A 15506-nucleotide genomic window follows, 5' to 3' on the forward strand; every position below is an offset into this window, starting at 1 on the left:
AAAATATAATCTAGATTTTTTTGGACCGTCTCATCTGGTCGAACAGCCACCTATGTCCGAACTACGTGAATGTGGGACTAGGGAATCCAAATTCACATGTAGGATGTTGTTTTCCATTTTTCCTATCTTAATTGGACAATAAACACCAAGATGCTTTGAAACAGGAGGCTTATGAGATCATAAAGGTAAGTTGAAAATCAAATGTTGATCTTTTTTTTTTTAATATACGTCAATATTGAAATTATACATTGAAGTTTATATTGGAGAATTTTTTGTTAGTTAGTTTATGTTTTGAAGTAAGTTAAATTGCTATTTATTTATTAAGTGGTTGGTTACTCTCAATTTGATATGAGTAATTTAATTAATTAGTGGATTGCTAATTTAATTAAGTAATTTAATTTAATTAAGTTTAAAAAATATTATCTTAAAAATTATGCATTCAACATCTTACAACTTTCTTGTAAAATAACTTCATCTTAAAACATTTTTCCGACGAAATGATCTTAAAACTTTAAAAAATGATTTTTTTCACATAAAATAATTTTTTTCTTCTTATTAAGATTACCAAAGACTTTTTTTGAACGAGAAAGATTAGTCTTTGTTGAAGTGTATTTCATTTTTTAACAATCTTTGGTATAATAGAGATAGACAACATATGTCGGGGTCTGTTTGGTAAAGTCATGAAACGAGCTTATAGCATATAAGTTTGTTTGGCAAAAAATGATCCGTTTGGTAATGATCTTTTCACAATGAGTTTATAGATTATTTCGAGAGCTTATGGCTTATTGCCATACGCTATTTCAAGTAGCATTTGAGCTTACAACTTATTAACTTAAAAAAGTCCAGAAATATGTAAATTCTAAATAAGCATGAGCCAATAGCCATAGTGAGATTTTAAAAGTGAAATTTCAAAGAAGGATTCTCGACAATCGATTTCTACAAATAAAGCTATGCACCTTTTTTTCTAAATCAAAAACCATGCTTGTTGGACTTCTTCATTTTTGACAAGAAGCATGATTATTGAGTGGGGCTAGCAAGAAGGTGAACACGCTAATACTAATATGAATAAATGAGCCATTAAAATTATGAAAACTAATGGATAGGATTTAGTGTCAACGAATCTGTTGACATCCGGTGTCAATGGATCTTATCTCTATACTAATAGCTCTCCAAAATGTTAACAAGTTAAGATAAAATTTGTTCATAAACATATCCACAATGCTCTATCATTTGCTAATGTATTGTAAGAAAACACATATATGATTGTTTTCTAAGAGTATTATGTAATTCAAGCTTATTTTAATGATTATAAATATTCTATTTTGTTAAATAATATTTTATGTCGAAGTTGATTCCTTTTTTTTTTTTTTGAACGAAGTCAAAGTTGATTCTTAGATTTTAAGGATTAGTCATTTAAATATAGATACTACAATTAATTATATAAATATTAGTCATTAAGATAATTAATTTCTAGCACGAATCCAAATACTAGAATCTAATAGTAAAATAATTATTACATGAACTAATATGAGACAACTTCACATGTTCGAAATTGAAGGTACAATAATAGATTCAACCCATCTCATAAAAGTTCATATCCCGTTCGTACGATTCAATAACAAATAATCATAGAATTTATAATTTGTTAATTGTCATAGTCACTCGCACGAAACATTATGACATTTAGAACAACTGGATTTGTCTCAATCAATTCAAACGCACAGTAATCTCCCCGACACAGATAGTTATCATTTTTGAATATATGAAATTTAGTCATTTTCATTTGACCTGTAATCGTACTAAACTTTTCCGCAGAAACTTCCCACTCTTTTCCATCAGAATTTCGGAGCAGTATAGAATCATTTTCTTTCAGATGGCGTGAAGCAAAAGTAGCATCAACATACTACAAAATGGATGAGAGATCAATTACGCAACATAAATAACTTAATATTTAATTTAAATAAAAACAACGAAATAAAATTATCACCGCATTATTTCCCCTAGTGACTTTTGCTATAAAATGTGGATTTGCTGTGTGATAAGCTTCCGCAGCCATTCTTGCACTTTCTGCCATGTCAGCTGTTGTTTAAGATAACTATTAGTAATCCCCCTAAAAAAATAATCGTAAACAGAAATGAGATTTTTTATTTAGGAACAGAAATGAGATTTTTAAAAGGTTGTTTTTTACTATAAAAGACCACATTTATTATCGTTGAAAAAAAGTCCAGAAATATGTAAATTCTAAATAAGCATCAGCCAATAGCCATAGTGAGATTTTAATTATGCATTTAAAAACTTTATGAAACAAAATGAATTAATGAATGAATGGAACACTTTGAACAGTTGTCTCACATTGTATTTTTGTTGAGAGAAAAAAAAAATAAACACCTTTTCATGAATTGAACCACTCTACTTCAATTCTTATAAGTTTTATTCTTCTTCCATAGATTTCAACTCCACACAGCGACACACTCACGACAACGACAACAACATAGGTATGGAGAAACCGAAAGTATTCCAAGACCTTGATGATGATGTTGTACTTGACATTGTGCGTAAAGAGAAACAAGGTACGTACTCAACATTTCATTTTCTCTCACAACAGAATGCATGCATAGATATAAAAATGAGAAATGTTATTATGTTACACCAACTAGAATCATTTGTCCATTATTTCAGACTTTAACAATTTTACCTTATTAGTAAAGGTCCAAAAATTATAACATGAATGAGGATGTGTGATACGTATAATCATATTTTTTAATAGAACCACATTTCAATTTTTTTGTTCATCCAATATTTCTTTCTCAAACATCAAAGAAACATATAAAACATAATAACAATCAAAACCATCATCACATATCACATACTCGTGCAGAAATACGTAAAATATAATAAGAATATCATTTTATAAAAGATTAAATATTATCTTATAAGATTGTGTTTTAATTTCATTTCTCTTTAACAACGATTACGAATCATACTTTTTAATTCATAATACCTAACCACTACTCTTAGTTATGACAAGTATGGGGAAGTGCCCTTACCTTAGACGCTTTCCTTCCAAGCCAAACTCTAGAACAAGGTACTCGCAAGGGAAAAGAGACAGGTCTTCAAGAAATATATTTCTAGACTTAGAAGATGAAGTTCAGTAGCAAGGGGGTTTACATTGGTGTCTTAATTTATAGGGAGTTATTCAAACCTTTCCATGACATGCAACTGTACATGGTAATAACCACGTTTTCTTTTATCTAAGTCAGCAATTGATTTTGATAAAATCCCAATCAAAGGTAAAAAAACTATGTGATGTATTTATTTTGGGTAAGAAATTGGAGTACCGACCAACCTTATTACGTGAAGTAGCACCTTCCATGTATTATCACATTAAGCACATGGCATAGTGTTTTGAAACTCTGTAACCGTCCATTATATTTCTTATTAAGCATGTGTTTCTTTTGAAGTTCTAGCACCACCGTCCACTTAATTAAATTACACTACACATCTTTTGTATGGTATAAAGTAGCGGTACCACTTTGGCACCCAAAGAAATTGTTGACATTTTTTTATTTATTTTTTGATTTCCTTTTTCATTAATTTTTCCACCGCCAGCAAACAATGCTTGGGATGCAAGATTAATTTGCTTTATCCCATGTTAAATTACTGTTCAAAGATGATAGGTGGCATTTTTACCATTGGTGGTAGTGTGTGGCTCCATTATTCATTCATGTTAAATGTGCTTGACTAGCAGTCAATTTTAATGTTCTTTTCACATTTGATTTCTTAACTGCACAGGTATAATACTTCTCAGTGCACTATTAGATAGAAAAGGAAAACTTACACGCTTTTGTTTCATTATTTCTATTAATGCTGCATATATTTTATTTGTCTCTAATCCATGGTTGCAGCTACTGCCAACACAAGAACAATGAAACACATCAAAAGTATCCAATAATTTATACTTTCTAAATGAGTTCTAATAAAACTAAAGATTTCAATACATGCTTCAAGTTAATTATTTTAATTGAGTAAAATGAGTTCTAATAAAACTAAAGATTTCAATACATGCTTCAAGTTAATTATTTTAATTGAGTAATCAAGCAAAAGCATCCAAAAGGTCTTTGATTATTTATTACTCTGAAAAAAAGAAGAAAAAAACATCACATATGCACACAGTTTTTGTTTCTAATGTTCTTTTTACCTTTTATTTTACATTTTATTTCTAATGTTTTTTATTTGGAATTCTCATGTTTACATTTTATTCTCATGCATTAAACAAGAATTATCATTCTCGGCATTGGAATTAAAAATGAAATTTTAGGGATCAACATTGGTCTCGTCTACATCGTCATCTTCCGGAACAATGCCACAGGACTCTGGCTTCGCACCCACATTAGTAAAATTAAAAATTGTTACAATTATATACCAGTTGTTGCAGACAATGAAATCTCTCTAACAATGCAGATGTAGGAAGAAACATTTTGATATAAGGAAATGCTTCTATGAAAGGCTTATTATCTTGATTTGTCCAAAGCTACCTTGTTAGGGTGAATGATCAAATATCAAAGATAGACTAGAACACAAAAAATATCCTTACCATATCCATATTTGTTTATATAAACCAGAAGGGACAAATACATGATTCATGAAGAGAGAATAAATAATTAAACATAGTATATGACATAGTGAAACTCATTAAGCAATGAAATTTCCAAAGAAGTTTAGTACTAAAACCTTGTTAGAACTCTTTAAAACTAAAACCTTTCAAAATTGAAGAAGGAAAATTACAAATCCCTTAAAATCATTTTTTGGAAGATTTTTGGAAGATATTAATCCCTTAAAGTCAATTTTATTAAAATAAGAGCAATGTAAGAGGTTTGAGTATGAGTTTAAATGAGAAGAAGCTCCGACCAAAGCTCAGACCTTTTGTCTTTAAGCAGAATTTTATTGATACCGAGCAAGCTAGCACAATACAAAGAGAAGGTCACAGAGCTACGAACCAAAGCCGCTCCCAAACCAAAGTACGACTAAGCACAATACAAAGAGAAGGTCACAGAGCTACGAACAAAACAGCCTTGCAGATTGCAGTGCATATCATAAACAAACACAGAAGACTAATTCGACTCCACGAATCCAGCTGCAACGTTATACAGCGGGAATTAATAACAAAATAACTTTTGTCGGTTCCACAAATGTCATGGCCACAAAACCGAAGATTGCATCGATCTCAAGGATGCAATTGGAGTGTTCGTACAACGAGAAAAGCTAAGACAATACACCAAGAACTCATCCCAAGAAAGGAAGAAGATTAACAATGACTTGTTTTTGTTGAATGCAGGATAAAACACAAGCTGCTACTAATTGGTTTGTACATATCAAGGGATGGTCTTCCATAGCACTTGCTATTGTGGCAGTGTTGTTGGTGGTTTCATAAAACCCTATCCATAATTCTCTTGATTCTCACATTGTACACTATAATGAACAAACACATTATGTAGGGACATTGACAATTAGGTTGAAAGACACATAGACACGACAATGACACAAACCCTAGTAACAATTTTAGAAAACATAAGCGATTGTATGTAACAATTACTATGATATTTTAGATAATATCATAGTATATATTGACCATTATCCAGTACATACATAATCCAACCAAATTGTGAAATGCATATGTTGAGATATATCAACAAAAATTACTAAGCAAAACAAGGACTATAAACGTTTTGATAAAGGCAATATGTTCTTGAGAAACCAAATGCATATTTTGAAACCATATTTTTCTTATCAACATCTTTTTCGTCAAAGTCAGATAATAGAACAATAAACAATTTTATTTTACTTATTGTAAAGTATTTAATAGCTAAATATAAGACAGAAAAAAACATGACATTCAAATGGTTTTAGTTGATTTTGATTTTGTTTCTGTCCACTTGGATATCATAAAGTCTTTTCTTCTTAATGCCAAATCTTATTTTGACAGACTCAATCATTCAAAAATGATTTCATAGGTTTTCTTCTTTCCTTGGAAATTATTGTACTTTTAGACTCTTCTTTCCTTTCTAATGGAACAATTATTAATTATCACTTATGAGTTCAGCATGCATATTGTAGGTTTTTGTTTTGTCTCATAATCTTTTTTATTATATAGCTAAGTTCATCTCTGCATTGATCATAGTTGTTATCAGATTCCATGATAATAAGTTTCTTTTAAGTAATCAACTTACAATTTCAAAATCTATAGGGACCGTTTCCTTCCGCTTCTCAAATGACCGTTAGTATCAAAACCACTTCCAATGAAACTGTACAGCAAAGTCCAGCAAACCTGTTATTCAGACATTCATCTTTCTCAAATCAAAGTAATAAACTAATTTTTTTCTCTCAATGATTAAAGTGAATACCAAAAGAATAAACAGAGACTGAACGGTCACATAGAAGAGAAAACTCGCATTATCCAGATTCAAATTTCATGAAAATCACTGATCATATCAATGAAATCAAGTAGCAATGGGAGATTGAAAAGAAAATCCAGGAAATGAAAGCTTGACTAATTGGTTTTATATTATAAAAAATCTCGAAGAAGCGGAAGAACCAATTTTGGAGCAATCAAGAGTAAGTTCATCAAAATGAGTATTTAATTGGTCGAAACTTACATCATACGTTACACTTGCAAATAAAAGTAAGTTCACCAAAATGAGCATTTAATTGAGTCAAATCCTACATCATATATTAGACTTGCAAATAAATAGTAAGTTCATCAAAATAACCATTTAATTGAGTCGATACCTACATCATGCATTACACTTGCATTAGCCATTCTCCCACCACTACTTAACTTATACTACACACTAGACACTTCTTTGCAATGCCAAAAAGGTGAGTGGAAGAACAAAATGACATATAAAAACTCCCATTAGGAATTGAACATTTTTATCCATCAGATTCAGAAGGATTCTTGTCAGGCCAATTGAGGAATTTGAACCCTTGAAGGGAGGGTGGCAAGTAGTTCTGTGATGAAGAAGGGTTGTCAGGCGGGTATATGTATCCCTTCCCATACCCAATTTCCTTCATTAACTTGGTTGGTGCATTCCTGAGATGAAGAGGCACTCCTTCATTCTGTCCAACTGACTCGCTCACTACCTTTTCAGCAGCTCCAATCGCTCTATAAACTGCTACGGATTTAGGTGCCAAAGCCAAGTAAGCAACACATTGTGCAAGAATGACATTGCACTCGGGCATTCCTATAAAGTGACAAGATTGGTAACATGAAACAGCTTCATTAAGAGCTAAAGGATCAGCCAAACCAACATCCTCACTTGCAAACCGTACAAGCCTACGTGCAATATAAAGCGGCTCTTCACCTCCTTGAAGCATTCTTGCCAACCAATATATCGCTGCATCGGCATCACTTCCCCTCATAGACTTGTGTAGTGCACCGATTAAATTGTAGTGTTCTTCTCCAGCTTTGTCATAAGCAAGATGCTTGCATTGAAGTGCCTCCTTAGCATCCTCCACACTAACACCGACGGTAACAACATCCTTGAATTCCCGATTATCCCGTTGTACCCGAGCAGCAGCATTAACGGAAGCAATCTCCAATACATTCAAAGCAACACGAGCATCTCCATCACAATTGTTAGCTATGAAATCAACCACATTGTTACCAACGCTAACATCAACTTTGGAAGAACCAGAACCAAAACCAAGGCTTTGAACTAAGCCTTTGTCCGTATCAGCAACGGCACGGTTGAGAAGCAAAACGAGGTGATCTGGTTGAAGAGGGTTAAGGGTAAGGACACGACAACGAGACAAAAGAGGTGTGATCAAATGAAAAGAAGGGTTTTCAGTAGTGGCGCCAACGAAGACAATGCTTCCATCTTCAATGACGGGTAAGAAAGAATCCTGTTGAGATTTATTAAACCTATGAACTTCATCAACAAAGAGAATAGTGGTTTGATTTGTTACGTGTCCGAGTTTTCCGGCGTCTTCAACAACATCTCGAACGTCTTTAACGCCGCTAGTAACGGCAGATAAAGAGACAAAGCTATAGAAATTGGAATTTGTTGAGTTAACAATAGCTTTGCCAATAGTTGTCTTACCGGTGCCGGGTGGACCCCACGGGATAATGGAAGGGAGACGTTTGCGTTGGATTGTAGAACAAAGAATGGAATTGTTTGCAAGGAGATGGTCTTGTCCGACAACTTCGTCCAAATTTCTTGGACGCAGACGTTCGTATAACGGTTGATGAGTGTAGGGTTTGTTTCGTTGTGTATGTGCTTGAGTTTGTGTTTTTGTTTGAGTTTGAGTTTGAGTTTGTGATTGTATTCTTTAATGCGTTTGGTTTGTTTTTGTTGGAAGAAATGATTGAGTTTAGGTTGGAAAGAAAAAGATGATGAACGGCTATCAGTAGAGTTACCTTTGTTAGGGTTTTGTGTGAGAATCCATTCCGTGGCTTCGACGATGGATTTGCTGCCAGTGGCGGCCAAATTAGCTTGGGCGGCTAACTCCTCGAAAAACCCATGCTCACCAGTTGTTCCATCTCCATCGATCTTCCTTATTCTCAAACCTTCCTCATTCTTTTTTTTTTTTTGACAAATAAACCTTCCTCATTCTTATTTGTCTTTCTATCTTCATCGTTATTCTTTTCTTTTCTTTTTTGTTAGGAATCTTAATCGATATTATGAATATTATTGCATTTTTTTAATGACAAGAATTTCCAATGTACATTGAGTGCATTTCTTTTTTCTTTTTTAAATTTGTGTAGCTATGCTTAAACTTTTAAATTTTGTAAAAAAAATTGACATGTTAATAATATTATTAAAAAACTCTTTTACCAAAATTTATAACTTTTTGTCAAGTAGCCTAGTGGTTAGAATTCACCTTATAAGGTGAATAAGTGGGGTGTCTGAGGTTAGAACTCGACCCCCTGCATATAATAATGCATTATCCTATCAACCGAGCTATGCTCACGGGAAAAATATGATTTTTTTAAACGTCCAAATTTCAAGATAAAAGTAGTAAATTTTTGGCTTAAAAATCAATTTTTGAGCTCATTTTTTGTGGAGGAACTTATTATAATGTTCTAAACAAGTATGAAAAAAAATCAAAAGTTTCTGAGTTTAATCATAATTAAACAAATTTTAATTTAACAAAGATTAAAACTATTCGCTGAATTTTTTTATTGGGACCACAGCATGTCATTTTATTTATGAGAACTAAAAAATAAAATTGACTATATTCACAGAGACCAAAAGCTTTTTTTATATGTATGTTAAAATTAATTATTACTATATTTTAATATTGTTCTTTTTACAACTTTATAATTGTGGTTTAATTCCTTAAAAAAATTGTGGTTTGATTCTCTAAATTAAATCAAAAATATTTTAATATTTCATAATTATTTATATAATGACACATCCAAACACTTCAATTTACGTAAGTACTTTTTAGTGTATATATATATCCAAACATAAAGAGCTTATGATGTAAGCTTTAGGGCTATAATCCGATGCTATAAGCATCAATATAAGTTGTTTATCCAAACAAGGCCAAAATTTGGGCTTATTAGAATATGGCATAAGCAACTTATGAAATTGTGATAAGCTGTTTTTATTATTTGCCCAAACACCTTTAAAAATGTTTATGTTAGTAGATAAGTCCACATAAGCTCTGAATAAGCCAATCCAAACTGGATCTTATTTGAAAAGAAAATATATCAAAATACTTTTGTTCTTACTGGAGAACACAAGTGTCGGTTGAAGAAGGTGAGAAGCAACTTTAACGTTGGTTCATGGTTGTCCTTCACTAGCGGGGATGTGCTGCAAATGTTGAAGTGGTTGCTAGGGGTGTTTGCGATCCGGTTTGGATCGGTTTTGAGGCAATAACTCATCTGATCCAAAGATAAAATTATATGTGGTTCAGTTTGGTTTTGTATGATTAATTTTAAAAACCGATCCGATCCGATCCAATTTAATGTGGTTTAATTTGGATCAATTTTTGGATATCCAAATTTCAAATTGTAACTTTTTTATTAATAATAATCTTATAAAAATATGCTAAAATAATAGGTTTGATATAAAATATAACATATCGTTTATAAAATTGATTGATTATCTTTGAAACATATGAAATAGAAACAAAATTGATTAAGGTAAACTCATATATACTATTAAAAGAATTAAAAAGAAAAATAATAATAGTTTAATATAATATATTATACTTATAAAAATGGCCATATATATTAAAATGTATGTATGTGGTTCGGTTCGATTTTGAAAAATCAATCCAAAATATGATCCAATCCCAGCGGTTTTCATAAAATGTCATCCAAACATATCCAATATTATTTGGTTTTGTACGGTTTTCGGTTTTCTCGATCGGTTTGTGGTTTTAATTTAGATCGGTTTGAATTTGAACACCCATAGTGGTTGCAATATGTATATTTACTTTTCTTAATTAAAAGCCATATCATTAAGACATTTTACAAATTTTCTACCTTAAGCATTTAATGTTAAAATTAATTATATTCTTTATTTTTTTTCAAGTAGACTAGTGACTAAAATTCACCTTTTTTAAGGTGAATGAGTGGGTTGTCCGGGGTTCGAACCTAGACCCATGCATATAACAATGCATATCTCTACCAAGTATTTTTAAAAATTAGCCTTTAGGATTGACACTTATTATTAAATTAAATATGACAAAGAAGACGTGGATTGTTAAAAAAAAAGCCCGCAAAGAGTTTCGAGTTCATATGGAATTTCTGGTTGTAAGGATATCATGTTTGCAAGGAAGTTGTTCTTTGTCACATTCATAATTAATTGCCAGTTCATATTGATCTCAACGTTACTATTAGGTGCAAAGGCTAGAAAGTGTACTTTGACTACATAGGCCTTTGAGTGCCTTTTAGCGTTGGTTTTCGATGGGATGTCACAGTCGTTGGATTGATCTCAACGTTTAGATATCTGATGGTTTTGTCTTTTTGGATTGTTGGATTGGTCGAGATTTTGATCTTGATTGTTGCTTTGTTTGGGAAGTGTTGGTTCTATGTGCGACGAGCCATCCGAAAATATCAAACCCAACATATTGAACTAGATTTTTCTTTGTCAACCGGAGAGGTTCAAACGGACTGGTGTACATGATGTTGTATAAGGCTCCGAGGTCGACAAGGAACATGCGAACATCGAAATTTACCGTGTATGCTTGCACGACCAATGGTATTACTGCATTTGTAATCCATCTTGGATCTCATTATCATAGACTCGTCGCTGGGGGTCTTCTAGTTGTCCTCGCTAAAGTCACGGTGTGTTGGGTGATGCTCATTAGTTCCTCGAACTTCCTTTTGGTCTTCCCCATCGTTGCTATGCTTATTCCTTCTCCAGAATTACGAGGGAAGAAGGAAATGTTTCCCAAGTACTCATATAGGAAGGATTTGTTACCTCTGCATTTTAAGGGAAGGCAACAAAATTTTCGGTGCCGTTGATCGCCATAACAACGTTGAGGTCCTTCTTGTCCTCTGCACCTTAGATGGTTGCTTCATTCATCTTCTTTGAATGGGTGGGATTCAACCTTCTTCCTTTCTCGGGGATGAGTTCTTGGCGTATTGTCTTATCATTCCTCGTTGTACGAACACTCCAATTGCATCCTTAAGATGGATGTAATCTTTGGTTTTGTGACCATGACATTTGTGGAACCGAAAGTACTTGCTTTTTTATGCACTTGCTTTGGACGCTGATATTTTAGAAACTTTATTCAAACTTCCTTGAATCTTGTGGAGGTGCATTCAATTAGGATTTTATCCCTGAAAATTGTTAAGGGCGTGTATTCACGTAGTCGAGCTAGAGGTCCTCGACCTTCTCTTGGGGGCTTTCCTTCTTTATTCTTTTTCAGATCAAGCTTCTTGGAGGTTTCATCATGAAGAACCCGAAGGCGAGAAAAACATAAGATAGGAGGTTTGAATTGTGTTGGTCTCCTTTTGATTCTCTTTTTATGATACCGGAAAATGGATAGCAGCGGAAAATAAAGATATAGGAGATAAGAGATGACACAAAGTATTTATCTTAGTTCACCCTATAACCGAGATTACATTCACTCCCCTTCACTTCCCATGGATTTATTTCATTACTAGACCTTGCACCCGCGCTGTCGCACGGGTCATATCGACGGCAAATAGAATATTCAAATAAATAGAAAATAATGTGCTTTTGGTGCAAATACAATTTTAATAGTAAAAATACAATAAAAAATGAGTTCACGTTGGTACATTGCGAAAAATTCCTTGTAAACAATATTCGAAGTGCTATCCATGCTAACACCATTCTCATCGGTGATTAGAATCTTCAGATGTTACATCTAAATAGCTTCGATGTTACATCTTAGAATAGCAATGTAAAAATATCGTCTTAAATAACATAAATTTACCTTGAAGAATAGGACAATTAAAATATCAACAAAAATAGCGGTTATTATATACCTCAAAGAATAACTTAGATATAAATTCCGTCTTATATTCTTTCAAAAAAAAATTCGTCTTATATAGCGGTTACTCTACATTGAAGAACACAACAGGTAAAACATTTTACTAAATAGTTGTGCAATGACAATTAAAAATCTGTATTCATTTAGTGGTGATTTTACGGTGAAGAAAAATAACAAAGTTAAGAGTTGGTTCTAAAAAGCGGTGATTTTACCGTGAAGAACAAAACAATAAAAATCTCGTCCTAAATAGTTGTGATTCTAAATAGCGGTGACTATACATCAAACAATGACACCGTAAAAATATCGTTCTAAATAGAGGTGATTTAGATTGAATAATAGCACGGTAAAAAGCAGCTCCGAAATCGCGGTGTTTCTACAATTGATCATAACCTGTACAATTCATAACTTTCATCTGTTAGTGAGTATATAATATTATAATTACGGTTGAAACCAATACTGTCACATTTTGAAGTCACTGTCATCTATTAGAACACAAAACGAACAACCGCAAATTTGTATCTCAAAATACAAAAGCATAACAGTCACATTTATGGCTCAGGAAAATGATTCGATACAGTTTATTTAAAGCTCTGTTCTGCTTCGGACCAAGCAGTTTCGACCTATGCATGCAGCATAGAGTTTGAACACTTGATAAGAAAACACAATGAAGGAGTGTGTCAACATGATTGAATCTGTTTAACACATTAAGAAGATAGTTTGAATGTTAACCATTTACTTTTGATTATTACACTTTATAGACACACACACGTTGCCATTTACTTTGGTATATTACACTATATATCTATACGTATATATATGTACGTTGCCATCTAAATGTGAATGTTGGGCTTGAATCTGTTCAACAAATTAAGAACACATTAACCGGCCTCCAAATACCACCTATGGACCATCAAAAAAACTGCAGCAGCAAGACAGCCCCTCCGTGATAGAACCTCCACCCTCGCAACAGAAAACAATGCCATATCACTATTGCAAAACTTTGATTTCACTAATGGTGTTCTCCTCGTCATGCTTGTAGGTCCTAATATCGAAGAAATTGTTTACAACTAAGCCCATTGCGTCTGGGATCAATTCTGGTTCTGTTACCATCGGAACATCCATGAATCCCATCCTTACATATGTCGGAGCAATCTTATACAACTGGGATTGAATCACCTATTTTTATTCAAAAGTAAAATAATATAAAAAAAGAGATATCTTATAGACAAACTATACATGATTCTAAAGCTCCTATTTCATCCTATGGTAGTGGTTTTAAAGTTTTTTTAACATAAAGCATGAAACTTCAAAGAAAAAAATCAAAAAGCAAGTGAATTCAATGTTCCTTTATCATCTTCCGATAGATTTTTAAGCTCACTGTTACAAACAAAATTGACAAAAGCAGTCACATTTAAAATCAAACATAAGAAATGAATAAGTGCAATGTGGCTTCTTCAACACTTGGTTTTGAATATATCAAAATCTATATTACCTAAGAGTCAAGAAATATATTGAATAAAAAGTTCAAATACTTGCAAGCTTGAGGAACCAGTTCCTACTAATAGAATAATATAATATACAACTCACATTCAAACCATTTCAAAGATTGAAAAAATAAGGAAGAAAAAAGTTACCTGGTCCATGATTTTATAATTACCACGCCTATCCTTAGATACTTCAAGTCTAACCTCTTTATTTGTTTTGGACCAAGACATCTTCCAACTACTAATTAACAAAAAAAATGATAAATATTTGTGAACCTATAGAAACAAATAACTAATTAAAAATGATCAGAGATACGACTTTTGGATGAATGGATCATGGAAAAAGAAACCCAAAAACGCAACATCCTTATCAAAATACATAAATAAAAACAGAAAACCTACAAAAAAAATATTTCTAAGAGTTTAAAATGAAGTTACAAAAAATGAAACTCATAAGAGTTTACTCATAAACCGCAGAGACAATGAGAATTGGAAACATCATCTCTTACCTTTCCTTTTGGTTGATTCAATAAAAGAAAAAAAACCAAAAACGCTGAATCATAAAACTATGATAATATTAAAGAAAAAATATAGCCGAAACCTAACATTTAAGAGCACAACACACGATCATTAGAGCACAAAAAAGCTTATAATATTTAACCCAAAATATTTGTAACAAACTACAATGCAAAAAGAGAATTGTCCTACCTTCATTATAATTTAAGAAGAGCTATGATGTTGTTGTAGGTGAAATGGAGAGTGGCGCTAAGATAATGGCAGAGATGAAAATGAAAATTTATGGGATGAGATGAAGAGTAAACCCAGAAAAGGAAAACCGGTTAATTCAAACTCAGTCGGCGGCGGCGTGTTGTTGCAGGTGAAATGGAGAGTGACGCTTAGATAATGGTGTAGGTGTTGTTGGATATGGCAGAGATGAAGATGAAAACTTCTGAGATGAAATGAAGAGTAAACCCGTAAGAGGAAAACAGAGAAACGGATGCGGAGTATTTATGCACCATTGGAAAAATAGGCAGCATTAATTGTTTGTGTTTGTTTTGATGACATGGCGTTGGAAACAAACTCATGGGAGGGAAAAATTCATTGAGCAGTACAGAAGTCTTCTTGAGCCATTAAATATCAATAACCAATTAATTGAAAACAGCAGCAATTAATTGACTTTGTAAAATGTGTGAGTGAGTTTAGCGTTGGTTAATAGTTTGTGTGTGGGAGGGAAATTTGAAATTCAAATTTCAAAGAGTTTGTAAGCAGAATTTTCCCGCCCATAATCTAGGATTAGGGTTTTGCATTAGTTGTTTACATTGTACATTAGGATTAGATAATAAGGATAATCAACATTGTTCACAACAACAACACTAAGACAACCTCCCTAATCACCATGATTTTGTCTACTATTAACAAGAGATTTATAAGATCGGTTCTACATTAATGATCAGTTCTATATTAAAAAATAGCTAACATATGATATAGCAGGGAGAATTGAACGAGGCAAAGTTTAAAACTCAAAATGCTTTTACAAAGATATTTAAT

At 32.6% G+C, this 15506-nt stretch overlaps 2 long non-coding RNA genes and 1 pseudogene across 2 annotated transcripts; all 3 read right to left on the reverse strand.

Moving 5' to 3' along the window:
* Positions 1–1478: 1478 nt before the first annotated feature.
* LOC146914042 (uncharacterized) lies at positions 1479–3432 on the reverse strand. Its single transcript, XR_015016446.1, has 3 exons — positions 3048–3432; positions 1988–2110; positions 1479–1903 (listed from the first exon to the last, which is right to left on the reverse strand). It is a non-coding gene; the product is annotated as an uncharacterized LOC146914042 (long non-coding RNA).
* A 3312-nt stretch (positions 3433–6744) lies between these two features.
* Positions 6745–8769, reverse strand: LOC146914043 (uncharacterized; annotated as a pseudogene).
* Positions 8770–12593: 3824 nt separating this feature from the next.
* LOC146914044 (uncharacterized) lies at positions 12594–15305 on the reverse strand. Its single transcript, XR_015013826.1, has 2 exons — positions 14109–15305; positions 12594–13650 (listed from the first exon to the last, which is right to left on the reverse strand). It is a non-coding gene; the product is annotated as an uncharacterized LOC146914044 (long non-coding RNA).
* Positions 15306–15506: the final 201 nt, after the last annotated feature.

This window comes from Medicago sativa, chromosome 6, assembly GCF_051527215.1.
Source record: "Medicago sativa cultivar Bolivia chromosome 6, Bolivia_mono, whole genome shotgun sequence".
NCBI lineage: Eukaryota > Viridiplantae > Streptophyta > Magnoliopsida > Fabales > Fabaceae > Medicago > Medicago sativa.